We start from the raw sequence: 14,794 nt of genomic DNA, 5'->3' as shown, positions 1-14,794 counted from the left end.
GACACCACCACATTCCCAAGCATTGTTTTTCCAGCTCAGTAACCAGCCTCTGCTCATCCATATGGAGAGCCCCAACCTTGCATTCCCCCTCTCCTTGGTTAATTTCTTCCATGTCCCATTGGCACACATGGCTGCCTGTCAATATAATCATTTCTACCTGATAGAGTCAGGAAGGTCATACCTGGGGAAACAGGGACTCGTTCCTCACAGTGCCAGGCTCTTTTCCGCCAGTCCTTGGCAGGGCCCTCTCCTTATCTCACCCCTGTCAACCTCCATACTGAGCAAATGCACTTTGTCTGGAGACCCCTGGATCCCAAATACAGCATGACAGATTTTAACATCCCATTACACATTATGTCCTCCCTTTTAGATGTGGCGCTTGCCAAGGCAGAGGTGCACACTCTCGGTTTCAAATGAATGCCAATTCTGACTTGTGCAAACTGAGTCAGAATAACCTGTAACAATTAACGGACCTAAGTTAGTCATGCCCACCCCCACCCCCCGATTTCGATGGGCATTGTGGTACAATACTTCATGCTTTGTTTCAAATGGAGGAGGACTGCCATTAGATAAAAAGGCAACAAGGGCCGGTCCTCCCATGAGGCAAGGTGGGATGGCCGCCTCAGGTGGCTGCATCTACAGGGGCAGTCGATGCAGCCTCCAAGGCTTGCCTCTCCAACTGCCACAGTAGCAGCAACAGCTGAAATGCACTCCTTGGAGGCTGAATCTACCACCTCCTCAGCAACTCCACCATGCTATCTCTGCCCCAGAGCTCCAACCCTTCTGTCTTTCCACTGCCCAAAGAGTTTGATGCTACTGTGGAAAATCCCCAAACCAGTCTGGTCAGAATGTTGACTGTTGTGGGTGGAAGGAGATTAGCTACCAATTAGTTTCAGGGCCCAATTCAGAGTGCTGGTTTTGACCTAAAAAGCCTTAAATGGCTCAGGACCGCAATACCTCAAGGACCGCCTCTTTCCATATGAACCTACCCGGACCCTGAGATCATCTTCCGAGGCCCTTCTCCGTGTGCCTCCTCCTCGAGAGGTCCGGAGAGTGGCAACAAAAGAACAGGCCTTCTCTGCAGTGGCTCTCCCCTTCTGTGGAATGTTCTCCCCAGGGAAGTTCACCTGGCACCTTCATTATACACCTTTAGGCGCCAGGCAAAAAGTTCCTTTTTAACCAGGCCTTTGGTTGATCTGATTTACATCCTATGCCCTTTGAAAATGTCGGGGGGGGGGTATTGAGTTGTTGTTTTTAATTTTTATTTTGTATTTTGTGGTTTTATATCTTGATTTTATTCTGTGAACTGCCCTGAGACCCCCGGGTATAAGGCGGTATATAAATTCAATAAATAATAATAATATTTTTTTATTTTTTAAAAAAGCAGTAGGCAGAATGCAATGGACCATTGCTGGCCAGCTGGACTCTTGAATAGGAGCAATCCGCACTGCAAGACTTGTTGCAAGCTCCACTTGCAAATAACAATAAACAGACCATGAGCAGGGAAGTCGTAGTCACTGCCAGTTAGACCTCATACAGTGTATTTGACATGGCAACGTGGTCACATACGTCTCCATGCTGGGCGTGGTGTCTGTGTTTTGCTTATTCTGTCTTTCTTTCAGCCCATGGCAGCTAAATTAACCCTGTGCCCTGTTTTGGAATACAAGCATTTGACCCCTCCGGCTCGGAAATGGCCCCAATAACACTGCCGCCTTTCCCTGCCCCGCCACTTTCCAAATCTAGCCCTTCAGGGACCAGGCTGGCACCATCCCTCATCCAAACCAGCTCCTTGAATCGTGCTCGAAAGTCAGTCAGTGCAGACAGGGGAGTCCTTAGGCACCACCTCATATTGCAATAAAAACACTGCTTAACTCATTTTGTCGCTCCTTAATCTCTGGGACCAACACGGCAACAGCTGTCTATATCCCATTACTATGAAAGATACCGGAACTTCGCACCTGAAAATGGGGCATTTGCAACACGAAGATGAAGGGAAGCAAAATTAACTGTGATGCCTGCTTCTTGGGTGAGGGCAAGGAACAGAATATCATTCCCCGAGGATTTTTTTTCATCCATATTAACCTTCTGCTCCGCTTTAATATGTAACGTCACCCTCTATATACCAGGGAACGAGTGACTTTTCAGTATTGTCTGATGGAGAGAGAGTGTGTGTTCTGTTTAAGAGGATAGCTTGCATGTTTTTCCCACCAATGGAAATCAGATATCAGAGAGTCAGTGCAGTGTAGCAATTAATAGTTCTTGTACAAGGACCTGGGAGACAAGGTTTTGAATCTCCACTTGGCCATGAAGCCCACTGAGTGGCCTTGGACCAGTCATGGTCCCTCAGGTTGTCCTACTTTACAGGGTTGTTGTGAAGATAGAATGAGGAGTCAGAGATGCCACATTGAGCTCCTTGGAGGGAAGGAGGGATGTAATAATAATAAATAGGAAATAAAATCCAGAGGCATATAATTAACTACTTGGCTTTTAAATCCTATTCTACACCTGCTCCGAAAAACAACAACCCTGCTAAGGTGGGATAAAATATGAAAGAGAGGCAGCAAGTAGTTGGAAGAGTATTTAAACCTAATGCTTAGAATCATAGAATTGGAGAGTTGGAAGGGGCCCTGAGAGTCATCTAGTCCAACCCCCTGCAATGCAGGAATCTCAGCGAAAGCATCCATGGCAGATGGCCATCCAACCTCTGCTTTAAAAAACCTCCAAGGAAGGAAAGTATAAGCACAAGAGTTGTTGTTGTTGTTTTATTGCACATCATCTATTTTAACCTCCATACCAGACACTCCCGTAGAGCTCCAGTCAGAGTAATTGATCGTTATTATTACTTTATACAGGGCCTCCCTACACTTGGTGGCATCTGGGGGTGCTTTTTTATTATTAAAAATGGGAATCAGGAGTATTAGAACAATGAACCTCTGATGTGATCTTGCAATGCTGCTTTTTGTCTTTATATTGGGGCAGTCCAATCTTTATTGAGTGGGGGTGCGACACCACAAAACATAGGATGCTACCATATACTGAGTTACAGCAGACCCTTGGTCCACATAGCTCAATATTGTCTACAGGAGGGGTCACCAATGGGTGCCTGCAGGAGCAGATGTGCCCCCAGCTCTCCCAGTGCTGAACCAGGCTTGAAAGATGCATCCTGTTGTAGCCAACAGCCACGGCTCTGCCTCTGAGTTACAACCTGGTGGAGTTCACAATGCCACCTTTTCTTCCTGAGCTACCAAGTTTTATAAAAAACACGAATGGCATGGAGACAGGGCTGGATTTAGGTTTGATGAGGCCCTAAGCTACTGAAGATAGTGGAGCTCTTTATATGCCCAGCTGTCCTTTGCCAACAACAAACTGTTGCTGTTTTTTGTGTTGAATATATGCTATATGGTAATTTAGGGAAGCAGGTGGCGCTGTGGTCTAAACCACTGAGCCTAGGGCATGCCGATCGGAAGGTCGGTGGTTCGAATCCCTGCGACGGGGTGAGCTCCCGTTGCTCGGCCCCAGGTCCTGCCAACCTAGCAATTCGAAAGGACATCAAAGTGCAAGTAGATAAATAGGTACCGCTCCGATGGGAAGAGAAACGGCATTTGCGTGTGCTGCTCTGGTTTCACCAGAAGCGGCTTAGTCATGCTGGTCACATGACCCGGAAAAAACTGTCTGCGGACAAACATCAGCTCCCTCAGCCAGTAAAGCGAGATGAGCGCCACAACCCCCAAGTCATTTGTAACTGGACTTAACTGTCAGGGGTCCTTTACCTTTACCTTTGTATGGTAATTTATGGACCTAATATGTATCTAAACTCATTTGTACATGCAGAATGTAGGCACCCTATATATAGAAATGAGCAAACCAGTGATATTTTAGGCTAGCAGGCAGGGCCCATTACTTACATCATAGAATCATAGAGTTGAAAGAGACCACAAGGGCCATCCAGTCCAACCCCCTGCCAAGCAGGAAACACCATCAAAGCATTCTTGACATATGGCTGTCAAGCCTCTGCTTAAAGACCGCCAAAGAAGGAGACTCCACCACACTCCTTGGTAGCAAATTCCACTGCCGAACAGCTCTTACTGTCAGGAAGTTCTTCCTAATGATCAGGTGGAATCTTCTTTCTTGTAGTTTGAATCCATTGCTCCGTGTCCGCTTCTCTGGAGCAGCAGAAAACAACCTTTCTCCCTCCTCCATATGACATCCTTTCATATATTTGAACATGGCTATCATATCACCCCTTAACCTTCTCTTCTCCAGGCTAAACATACCCAGCTCCCTAAGCCGTTCCTCATAAGGCTGTGGTGCCCAGAACTGGACACAGTACTCCAGGTGAGGTCTGACCAGAGCAGAATACAGTGGTACTATTACTTCCCTTGATCTAGATGCTATACTCCTATTGATGCAGCCCAGAATTGCATTGGCTTTTTTAGCTGCTGCATCACACTGTTGACTCATGTCAAGTTTGTGGTCTACCAAGACTCCTAGATCCTTTTCACATGTACTGCTCTCAAGCCAGGTGTCTCCCATCCTGTATTTGTGCATTTCAATTTTTTTGCCCAAGTGTAGTACTTTCTCCTTGTTAAAATTCATCTTGTTTGTTTTGGCTCAGTTGTCTAATCTGTTAAGGTCATTTTGAAGTGTGATCCTGTCCTCTGGGGTATTAGCCACCCCTCCCAATTTGGTGTCATCTGCAAACTTGCTCAGGATGCCCTCAAGCCCATCATCCAAGTCATTGATAAAGATGTTGAATAAGACTGGGCCCAAGACAGAACCCTGTGGCACCCCACTAGTCACTACTCTCCAGGATGAGGAAGAGCCATTGATAAGCACCCTTTGGGTTCGGTCAGTCAGCCAGTTACAAATCCACTGAATGGTAGCATTGTCTAGCCCGCATTTTACCAGCTTCTTTGCAAGAATATCATGGGGCACCTTGTCAAAGGCCTTGCTGAAATCATAAGAGCCTACACAACACACACACACACCCTGTTGCTGAATGTAGGTTTTATTTTTTATTTTTTGGAAATTTACATCCAATTTCTTTCTTCCTTTTAAAAAAATTGGGGGCCCAGGAGAGTGGGTCCCTAAGCTATAGCTTGTTTAGTTTATACGTAAATCTGGCACTGTATGGAGACAATCCAGAAATCTAGTTACAGGTAGTTACAGTAACTAAATCTAGTAACTAAATCTGTAACTAAAATCTGTAACTAGATTTACTGTAACTAGATTTACTGTAGTTGAAACAAAATAAACAAATTCCTTCCAGTAGCACCTTAGAGATCAACTAAGTTTGTCATTGTTATAAGCTTCCGTGTGCATGCACACTCTGGATGCACAACCCAGAGAGTTTTCTCCTCCCCCTCTCTCATGTCAGAATTTGCCATAGTGTTATGTACTGAGCTGAATCCTAGAACAATAGGATTCAGAATCAGCGGGAGCTACCCAATCCAACTCCAGGTGGAAGTGAATCCGCAACCTGATTGGCCTGCTGGAGCAGCCAATCAGGCGGCTGGCATAAGTGAATCTGCTACCTGATTGGCCTGTAGGAGCAGCCAATCAGGCTGCAGGCAAAAGTCAATCCACAATATAATTGGCCCACAGGTGTAGCCCTGAAGTAGCCAATCACGCAAGGCCCATTGTGTAAATAATGTATATAAGCAGATGGTTTTGGGAAAAGAGCCATTCGTCTTCTCTTCTCCTCCTTGATGACTATGAGCTGAATAAAGAGCATGAAATTCACTCTTGACTCCGAGTATATTTCACTGGCGACGAGGATGGGATCCTGCTGAGCTGACCGCCACCACGCACTGCACCGCAGCACCGCCACCTGCTGCACCGCTGCATCGCACCGTGCATCTAGGCTTCAGCTCCAGGACTCAAGGAACCCAGAATGGCAACCGACAGCAGCTTCTCGCCATTCAAACCAGCATCAGGAGACTGGGAAGGGTACGCCGCCCGTTTCAACTTCCTCCTGCAAGCGAAAGAAGTCACCAACGATGCCATGAAGAGGGCGACATTCTTCAGCGTCTGTGGAGAGGAGACGTTTGAAATCGCCCGGGCTCTCCTTGCACCTAGAGATGTCGCTACCGTCTCTTACAAAACAATAATGGAACGGCTGAAGGAGCACTTCTCACCACAGCCCTCGGTGGTAGCTTGCCGAAATGCCTTCTACGCAAAACGGCAAGCCCCGGGGGAAACCATAACTGGGTTTGTGACCTCCCTCCGCCAAGCCGCCCGGTTATGCAACTTCTCAGAATTGGAGAACATGCTTCGTGACCGCCTCGTCGGTGGCCTGAGGGACGAGATGTTGCAACGACGCCTCTACGCCAAAAAAGACCTCACGTTCCAGATTGCTCTGGAGGAAGCCCTGGCAACCGAAGCCGCCGAGAGGTCAACGCAAGAGGCACGACCGGCCCCGCCATCCCAACCGAGGGTCTACCACGAAGACCTCACCGACGAATCCGAATCTGACAGGGAGGAAGTACACCGAGTACAGCGGCGCACTCAAGCAGCACACACACCACAGCAGCCTCGACGAGAAGGAGGGAACTGTGCAAGCTGCGGGGAGAACCACGAGAGGAGGACCTGTCGTTTCCGCAACGCAGAGTGCAGGCAGTGCAGAAAATTGGGACACATCGCCCGGGTGTGTCGGGCTCGACTCACCAGTCGACAAGCATCAGATGACCGACCCAGGAGCCCCAGGTCACACGGCACCATGCACCAAGGCAACTCGGCGGAGATCACGGACTACCAGGTATTCCAGTTGCCCCATCCCAGCACAGAGAAAATTTATATAGAGGTACAGATAGAGGGAGCCCCATGCCGCATGGAGCTGGACACGGGTTCAACTCTATCCATAATCTCGGCCCGAACATTAAGGGAACTGTGCCCTAATGGGGGTCCCAAACTAAGGCCGGCCCCATTCACCCTCCGGGACTTCCAGAAATGTAAGGTCCCTACAATGGGGGTGGGGACCTTCAGGGTGCAATATCGAGGGCGAAAGCAACAATTGGACTTGCTGGTAGTTAAGGGCCCCTACGTTAGCTTACTGGGACTGGCATGGTTTGGACCTCTGGGGCTAGCCGTTACCGGGGTGAACCGCACTAGCTTACAAGTGGACGTGGACGCCATATGCAAAGAGTTTCCAGGGGTTTTCGATGGGGCATTGGGACGATATACAGGACCCCCCATTGCCCTACAGCTAGACCCCGCTGTACGACCCATCAGGCACAAGGCCCGCCGGGTCCCGTTCGCCCTGAAACCCCGCATAGACGAGGAATTGGACCGGCTCGTGGAGCAAGGAGTGCTGGAGCCGGTGCCCAACGCCCCCTGGGAAACTCCAATTGTCACACCCGTCAAGCCTAACGGTTCGGTCCGCATCTGTGCAGACTACAAATGCACCATAAACAAGGCTCTCACGGCCCATGCATACCCAGTGCCAGTGGTCAGCCATGTCCTCGCCACCCTGGCTGGGTCAAAAATCTTTGGCAAACTGGACTTGGCCCAAGCGTATCAACAGTTGCCTGTGGACGAAGCCACAGCAGAGGCTCAGACGATTGTGACGCACAGAGGGGCATTCAGAGTAAAGCGGCTGCAATTTGGCGTTAGCGTGGCACCAGGCATATTCCAGAATCTAATGGACTCTCTCCTTAAAGGGATTCCTGGTGTCACCCCCTTCTTCGATGATGTACTGATCGCCGGGCCCACACCAGAGGAATTTGAGGACCGCCTCCGCTCCGTCCTGCACCATTTCCAGACGGCGGGCCTCAAGGTGAAGCGGGAAAAGTGTTTACTGGGAGTGCCGCAGGTGGACTTTCTGGGATTTAAGGTGGACGCAGAAGGGGTCCATCCAACCGGTGACAAGGTACGGGCCATTTGTGAGGCCCCAGCGCCCAAGAGCAAGCCCGAACTTCAGTCATTCTTGGGACTATTGAACTTTTACCATGCCTTCCTTCCCCATAAGGCAGCGGTAGCGGAGCCCCTACACAGACTCCTAGATAAAAGGGCCCCTTGGGTGTGGGGCCAGCGACAAAGGGCCGCATTCCAGGCAGTCAAGGACTTGCTCGTCTCGAACTCGGTCTTAGCACACTTCGACGAGAGGCTGCCAGTGGTGCTGGCATGCGACGCCTCTCCCTATGGCATCGGCGCTGTCCTGGGACACCAACTCCCGGATGGAAGAGAGATGCCGGTGGCATACTTCTCCCAGACGCTTGCTGCAGCCGAACGAAACTACTCACAGATTGACAAGGAGGGTCTGGCAATCGTGAAGGGCGTAAAAAAATTCCATGATTTCTCGTACGGGCGGCCCTTTACCATAGTGACTGACCACAAGCCGTTGCTTGGCCTGTTTGCCCCTGAGAAGCAGACCCCCCAAGTGTTGTCTCCACGTGTCCTCAGGTGGTCAATTTTCCTTGCCGGCTACCAGTATGCACTAATCCACCGCCCTGGGAAGGCGATGGGCCACGCAGACGCCCTCAGCAGGCTACCACTACCAGAAACAGGCCCCGACCCAGCGCCTGCGCAAGAGGTTATGACCCTGGAGCTGCTTCCCGACCGACCCATTCAGGCACAAGAAGTTGCGCACCATTCCACAAAAGATAGGGTCATCTCCCGGGTACTGGACTGGGTGTGGCGAGGATGGCCCAGCAGCAGCCCCGGGCCAGAATTCGCTGGCTACACAAACCGCAAACATGAACTGTCGGCCCACAAGGGGTGCCTGTTATGGGGAAGCAGGGTTGTTGTTCCCCAGCCCCTCCGCAAAAGGGTCCTCACAGCCCTACACGAGACACACCCAGGGGTAGTGAGGATGAAGGCCCTTGCCAGGAGTTATGTGTGGTGGCCGGGGATTGACAGAGAGATAGAGGCCTGGGTCCAACACTGCCAGACCTGCCAAGAATCCCGCCCGGATCCCCCAAGGGCCCCAGTCCAGCCCTGGGAGTCCGCCCAACATCCATGGTCACGCTTGCACGTGGACTTCGCTGGCCCCTTCCAGGGAAAAACATTCTTCATAGTGGTGGATTCCTACACCAAATGGCTGGAGGTCGCACTGGTACCATCCACTTCTACGGCGGCAGCCATCCGGGTACTACGTAAGCTGTTTGCGACCCACGGGCTCCCTGACACCCTCGTCTCGGACAATGGAACCGCATTCACGTCAGAGGAGTTCCAGACCTTCACAGCGCAGAACGCCATCCGCCACATCCGCTCAGCACCATTCCACCCTGCCACCAATGGCCAAGCGGAGCGCATGGTGCGGACCACCAAGGACAGCCTCCGCCGCATGACATAAGGGGACTGGGAATACCGCCTTGCCGCATTTCTTCTAGCACAGCACAGCACCCCAAGCACAACGACGGGCCGGAGCCCAGCTGAATTACTAATGGGCCGGCGCCTTGCAACTAGACTGGACCGACTTCACCCCGACAGAGCTCAGGATGAGGTAGTGGTGGGGAAAGGCAGGAACCCCCGGACATTTGTGGCCCAGGACCCAGTGTATGCAAAGAATTTTGGGGCAGGCCCAGCATGGGTACCCGCCACAGTCACCAAGGTGACCGGTCCCGTGTCGTACGAGGTACTAACGGAAGGGGGGCAATGTTGGCGCCGCCACTGCGACCAGATACGGCGACGATTCCCAGGAGGAACCCGGGAGGAGAGCGGGACAGAGGGGTCCCAAGGGGACAGCAGGGCAGTGAGGCCTGTAGAGCGAGAGGGGTGGGCAGAGGAAGCAGAAGCAGTAGGCACAGAGGGGCGCCCCGAGGCTGGAAGGACACCGGAACCAGAGCTACAACCTAGTGGTTCAGTGGCGCCAGACCAGACAGCCCCGGCACAGCCAGCAGCCTCGGAACATGAGCCAGAACCAGAACCCCTGACCAAGGAACACCCCAGGCCACAACGCACACGGAGGCGGCCAGCAGACCTTGGGGACTACGAATGCAACTTCCCGGGCAGGACTGGAACTTAGAGGGGAGGGGTGTTATGTACTGAGCTGAATCCTAGAACAATAGGATTCAGAATCAGCGGGAGCTACCCAATCCAACTCCAGGTGGAAGTGAATCCGCAACCTGATTGGCCTGCTGGAGCAGCCAATCAGGCGGCTGGCATAAGTGAATCTGCTACCTGATTGGCCTGTAGGAGCAGCCAATCAGGCTGCAGGCAAAAGTCAATCCACAATATAATTGGCCCACAGGTGTAGCCCTGAAGTAGCCAATCACGCAAGGCCCATTGTGTAAATAATGTATATAAGCAGATGGTTTTGGGAAAAGAGCCATTCGTCTTCTCTTCTCCTCCTTGATGACTATGAGCTGAATAAAGAGCATGAAATTCACTCTTGACTCCGAGTATATTTCACATAGCCTGATGAAATGAATAGGATTAGGCCAGGCAAAATAAAGAACTTCTTTTGACCATGCTTCATTTCCCCTGTAGATGGGTGATGCGATGCTGAGGGATGAACATGCCTCTGTGAATAAGCCCAAGGTAAGGCAATGTGGCGACCCCCATAGGTGTTCTTGGATGCCAACTCTTATGATCCCCAGTATGGGGAGAATGAGAGCTGCACTCCACAACATCTGCAAGGTCCCACGTTGACTGCCCCTCCATTTGTCTTTGATGTTAAAAGAAAAGAACTCTGCTCATGCTCAGGGGCTAGCCCTTTCTCCAGACAGCCTGTTGGCACCAGGTAACGGGGTCAATGAGTGTGTGTGCCTGCGCACAGATTTCTGGTGAGGCATGATGTGTCCTAGGCGCTTCCAGGCCCTGACAATGGTGCTAAGCGCTTGCATTAAGCAAACGCCCTGGTCCAGGAGGGACTGCTGGCTTAGCAGCATCTGCTGTGACCCTCAAGCTGTCTGAGTGCCACGGTGCCAGTTGCTGGATATTGACAGTCGCCACTCGTAGCCAGAGCGAGAACATGAAGTAAACACGATGTCACATCCAAGAGAGAGCCGCCAATTAGATACCTGCCCACTGCAATCTGTCATAGAGGAGGGCTATCTGGGATGGAGAGAGATGGGGAGCTGGGCCAAAGGGAAACCTGGAGCACACAGCCTCCGCCCTCTGAGGAACATTGATAGGATTGGTGGGGCACAAGCTGGCACAAGCTGTGTAGGAATGGAGAGGGGCTTGGTTGTGGCGGGGAGGAAACAGAGAAAGGACAGCCGGAGGCTTGCGAGGCATTGCTGAGGAGAGCTAGCGGGGTTTGTGCGGGCTGTGATTGATCTCTGTCCATGTCTCTTTCTTCCCTCGTCACCTTCTCCCTGGTTCTGCATGCAAAGCAACCGTCTGCCTCTCCGACTCGTGTCCAGCTCCATTCGTCAACCAGACAGAATCTTAATCAACTACTTCACCGGAGGGGCCCAGGCAAGCGTCTGCTCTCTCTCTCTCACACACACACAGAGAGAAAGAGAGATACACACAATACATTGCTGATCTGTGGACAGATTTAAGAATCGGCAAGGTCAGGCAGGCTGCCTTACCTGGTCTGAGTTCCACAGGCACACAAACACACAAGCAAAATTAGATCACACCCTCCTAATCTGGATTAAGAAACTGGAAATATATCTATATAGATATCTATATAGATATCTATATCTCTCTGTGTGTGTGTGTGTGTTCCATGAATGACACTGTGCCTAAATGGAGCCCCCCCCCTCCATTTCCCTGAGGAAAAATAAAGCACAGAACTTGGGGGTGCTATTGCACCCAAAGGCAAACCCTACCCTCCACCCCAAATCTGAGTTGTCTGACCTACACTTACAGGGTTCCCACCATGTGGGGGTTTATGCAACTCCTGTGTGCCGAGCTCTCAAAAATGCACTGCATGTTGGGAGCATGCATAGCCAGCCTGAGTCCTTGGTATATGCAGATTCTCTCTTTACTACACCGGTCCATCACAACAGCGAGTGTTTTTGCTGGTATTTCCTGAACAGCTGTTAGTCCTTGATATTTGAAGCCTGTGGACAAAAAGATAGCTATGACAGTATGTAACAGGTAGCCCATGACTGATGGCAATTTTTTTGCAGGCCAATATAGGGCAAGGACAATTTGCTTGAAAATCCCTTCCCCCCCCCTCTCTCTCACACACACACACTTTTTAGTAGCTCTAGTGAAGAAGTGCCATTAACCATAAATAGGACAAAAAAGGTGAAATCTCATGCATAGGGCAGAGGATAGGGGTCTGACTCTGTCCAGACCCCTCCACCTCTTTCCCTGGCTCCAATCTTTGCAGCAGATGCCCCCAAATGCTGGTGATACCATTGAGTGACCTGCGCTGTGCTAGGCAGTGGAAGGAAATCACTTGGAGGACATAAATAAATAAATCCATAATAAAAATGATGCTGGTCGGGTCCCCTGTTGCGTAGCTGCTGACTAAGCTTTGACCCTCGGATCTCTCCCAGATGCTGATGCCTGTCAATCACAACCTGGACCCCAGTTATGATGGAATACGGGCAGGGTGGGTGTAGCAACTGGGTATCTCAGACAGGAGCAATGCCTCAATGCTCTGAGGCCAGGGCTGAGCTTCAGGCCTTGTTTTCAGTGCCCGACGCTTAGGATGTGTAAAATGTCACAGGGCTGGTTGATTTCTAGTTTCCCATGGAAGGGGAGCAGCTGCAACTTCTATAGGGAACCTGAAGCCAGCAGAGCGCTTCCCACTCTAGCTACAGCACCGGAGTGGTATAAAATTGTCATTGTCTCGGGAAGTCAAGAAAAGAGAAGCCTTCCAAAAGGGAAGGGTCCGTAGCTTTGTAGCAGAGCAGGCAAGTGGGAGCCGCAACAAACTGTTGCAGCATGGAGTGCTCCTTTCTGGGTTCCCCCAGTTTGCTAGCCCCGCCTTCTTTCGAGGCCGTCCGAATAAGAGGATGTGGCTTTCTGAGCCTTGGCATACACCTCCCCCTCTACCGGTATCTGGATGCTTCTAGATGACCTGCTTATTGAACATGCACCCTGGTCTTTTTATCTAGGGAGATTAAACAATGTTAGCTATTCAATGGGCATTCGGCCTGATTTGTTTGCAGGGGTGCAACATTCCCAGTCGCATTCCCAATGTATTTTCCCATCCCTTTCCATGTTGCAAAAAATGTCTGATCTTCTGGAGAAGCAGTTATGCTGTGCAAGAGCTCCCAACTAGCCTCTAACTGTGCAACCTGAATTTGCTGGTATGTGGTTGAACCCCACCCCAAAATAGCGGCCGCCTGGAAGCTCACTCCCTCTCTTTTCAGTCTCTCTGTGGGTTTTCACCTTAATTATTCATCCCTTTGAGCAGCAGGGCAGGGAGATAATTTTAGACTCTGGGCCATAGTTCCTAGGCTACTTTAGACTGGGATGTGTATTGACTTCAGTTACTTCGGCATGTGAGAAGCTAAGCCTTGCTCTGTTTGTTTAGTGTGCATTTGTGTGTTCTCCTGCTCATTCTGTTGACTTCTGCCCCAAATTCTTGCCCTGATGACAGCACCGCCTCCTGATGGCAACAGTCAACATATCAAGTGATAAATTGCCGTGGGCGAGCCAGCCCTTGGAAATGACAAATGGTGCAGTTTATCTCTACTACTGCTGCCCAACCTTTGCATGTTTTGAAATCCTGGGCTTGCTTTCAAATCGCAAGCTCATGATGACAAACAATCTGAGTCTGGGCATCCCTGGGGACCATTGTGCTTCAACAACAACACCTCCAGCCCCCTCAAATAGAGTCAAGCCAGGCACCTGACTCATGGCATTCCTAACTCTGCAGCAGCAGATCTGAACCTGTTAATGACCAGGTTGCACATCATAACATTCAGGATCTACAGACTTGGACCCTTTCTCCAGCTATTGTCAGCCCAGCCTCTAAGCCTCCTGACCTTAGATCACTGGGAAAGAGAGAGAGAGTCGGTGGATTTTTGACAGGGAAAGAAAACTGAGGCACATTTGATGAGGCATCCCCGTTGATGAGCCCTCAGGCAATCTAGGCTATTTATGCACATGCACCTTCCACCCCAATTCAGAAGAGAAGGGAGGCTTGTACCATGAGTCAGATTGTTTCACAAATGTTCTCTTAACAGCCCCGATAGGAGCTGGCACTCCAGTATCCTTGTTGGTGTGCCATATAGTCAGTCAGTGGTTGCCTCACAGGCTGGAAACCAGGGTGCCCGGGTTCTGTTTCCAGCACAGGTGGAATCCCACAAGTCAGAGCCAGGTGAAGGTGGCTAGGAAATCCAGCAGTCACTCTATCTAAATGGAACCTCAATGTTCAGAGGCAGAGTATGCCTTCAAAGACAAGTTGCTGGGAATTGCAGGTGGGCAGAGTGCTGCTGTGCTCTGTTTTCTGTCTCTGTTCCTTTTGTTTTAGGGAAGCACAATGTTTGGAGAAAGGGGATCTTATGAGTCAAGACCAGATGGACTTCTTCTTCTGACACTTGTCTTCATATTTGTGTGTTTGTGTGTTTGGGGAAGGAATCGTCAAGGTTGTTGTCCCTTTAAGCAGAGGCAACATTGGCAGTGTGGATAAGGGATGCAATGCTTGCATCTCCTGGCAGGTAAAGAAGAAATCACACCGTGCACTTCAACACACTTAAGTGCTGTTCAGTCAATGATACCTCAAAGAGAACTACAGCAATACTAATGAGTCATTAATACCCCAAGGAGATGTAAATGAATGGGAAAGAAGATTTACAGTTAGTTTACACAAAAAGCAGATCATGTGGCAATGCTATTCCTAGCCTGTCCCACTTCAAACTGCAGGTGAGGGGCTTGCATGGTGTGTGTGTGTGTGTGTGTGTGTGTGTGTGTGTGTGTGTGTGTGAGTGAGTGAGAGAGA

At 50.5% G+C, this 14,794-nt stretch overlaps 1 protein-coding gene across 1 annotated transcript in view; it reads left to right on the top strand.

Moving 5' to 3' along the window:
* The window catches only part of IGLON5 (IgLON family member 5), a 132,276-nt gene that overhangs the window by 87,720 nt on the left and 29,762 nt on the right, over positions 1–14,794 (top strand). The window lies entirely within an intron of this gene.

This window comes from Zootoca vivipara, chromosome 6 (genome assembly GCF_965207765.1).
Source record: "Zootoca vivipara chromosome 6, rZooViv2.hap1.1, whole genome shotgun sequence".
NCBI classification, from domain to species: Eukaryota; Metazoa; Chordata; class Lepidosauria; order Squamata; family Lacertidae; genus Zootoca; species Zootoca vivipara.
This window is presented reverse-complemented; position numbering and strand designations above follow the sequence as displayed.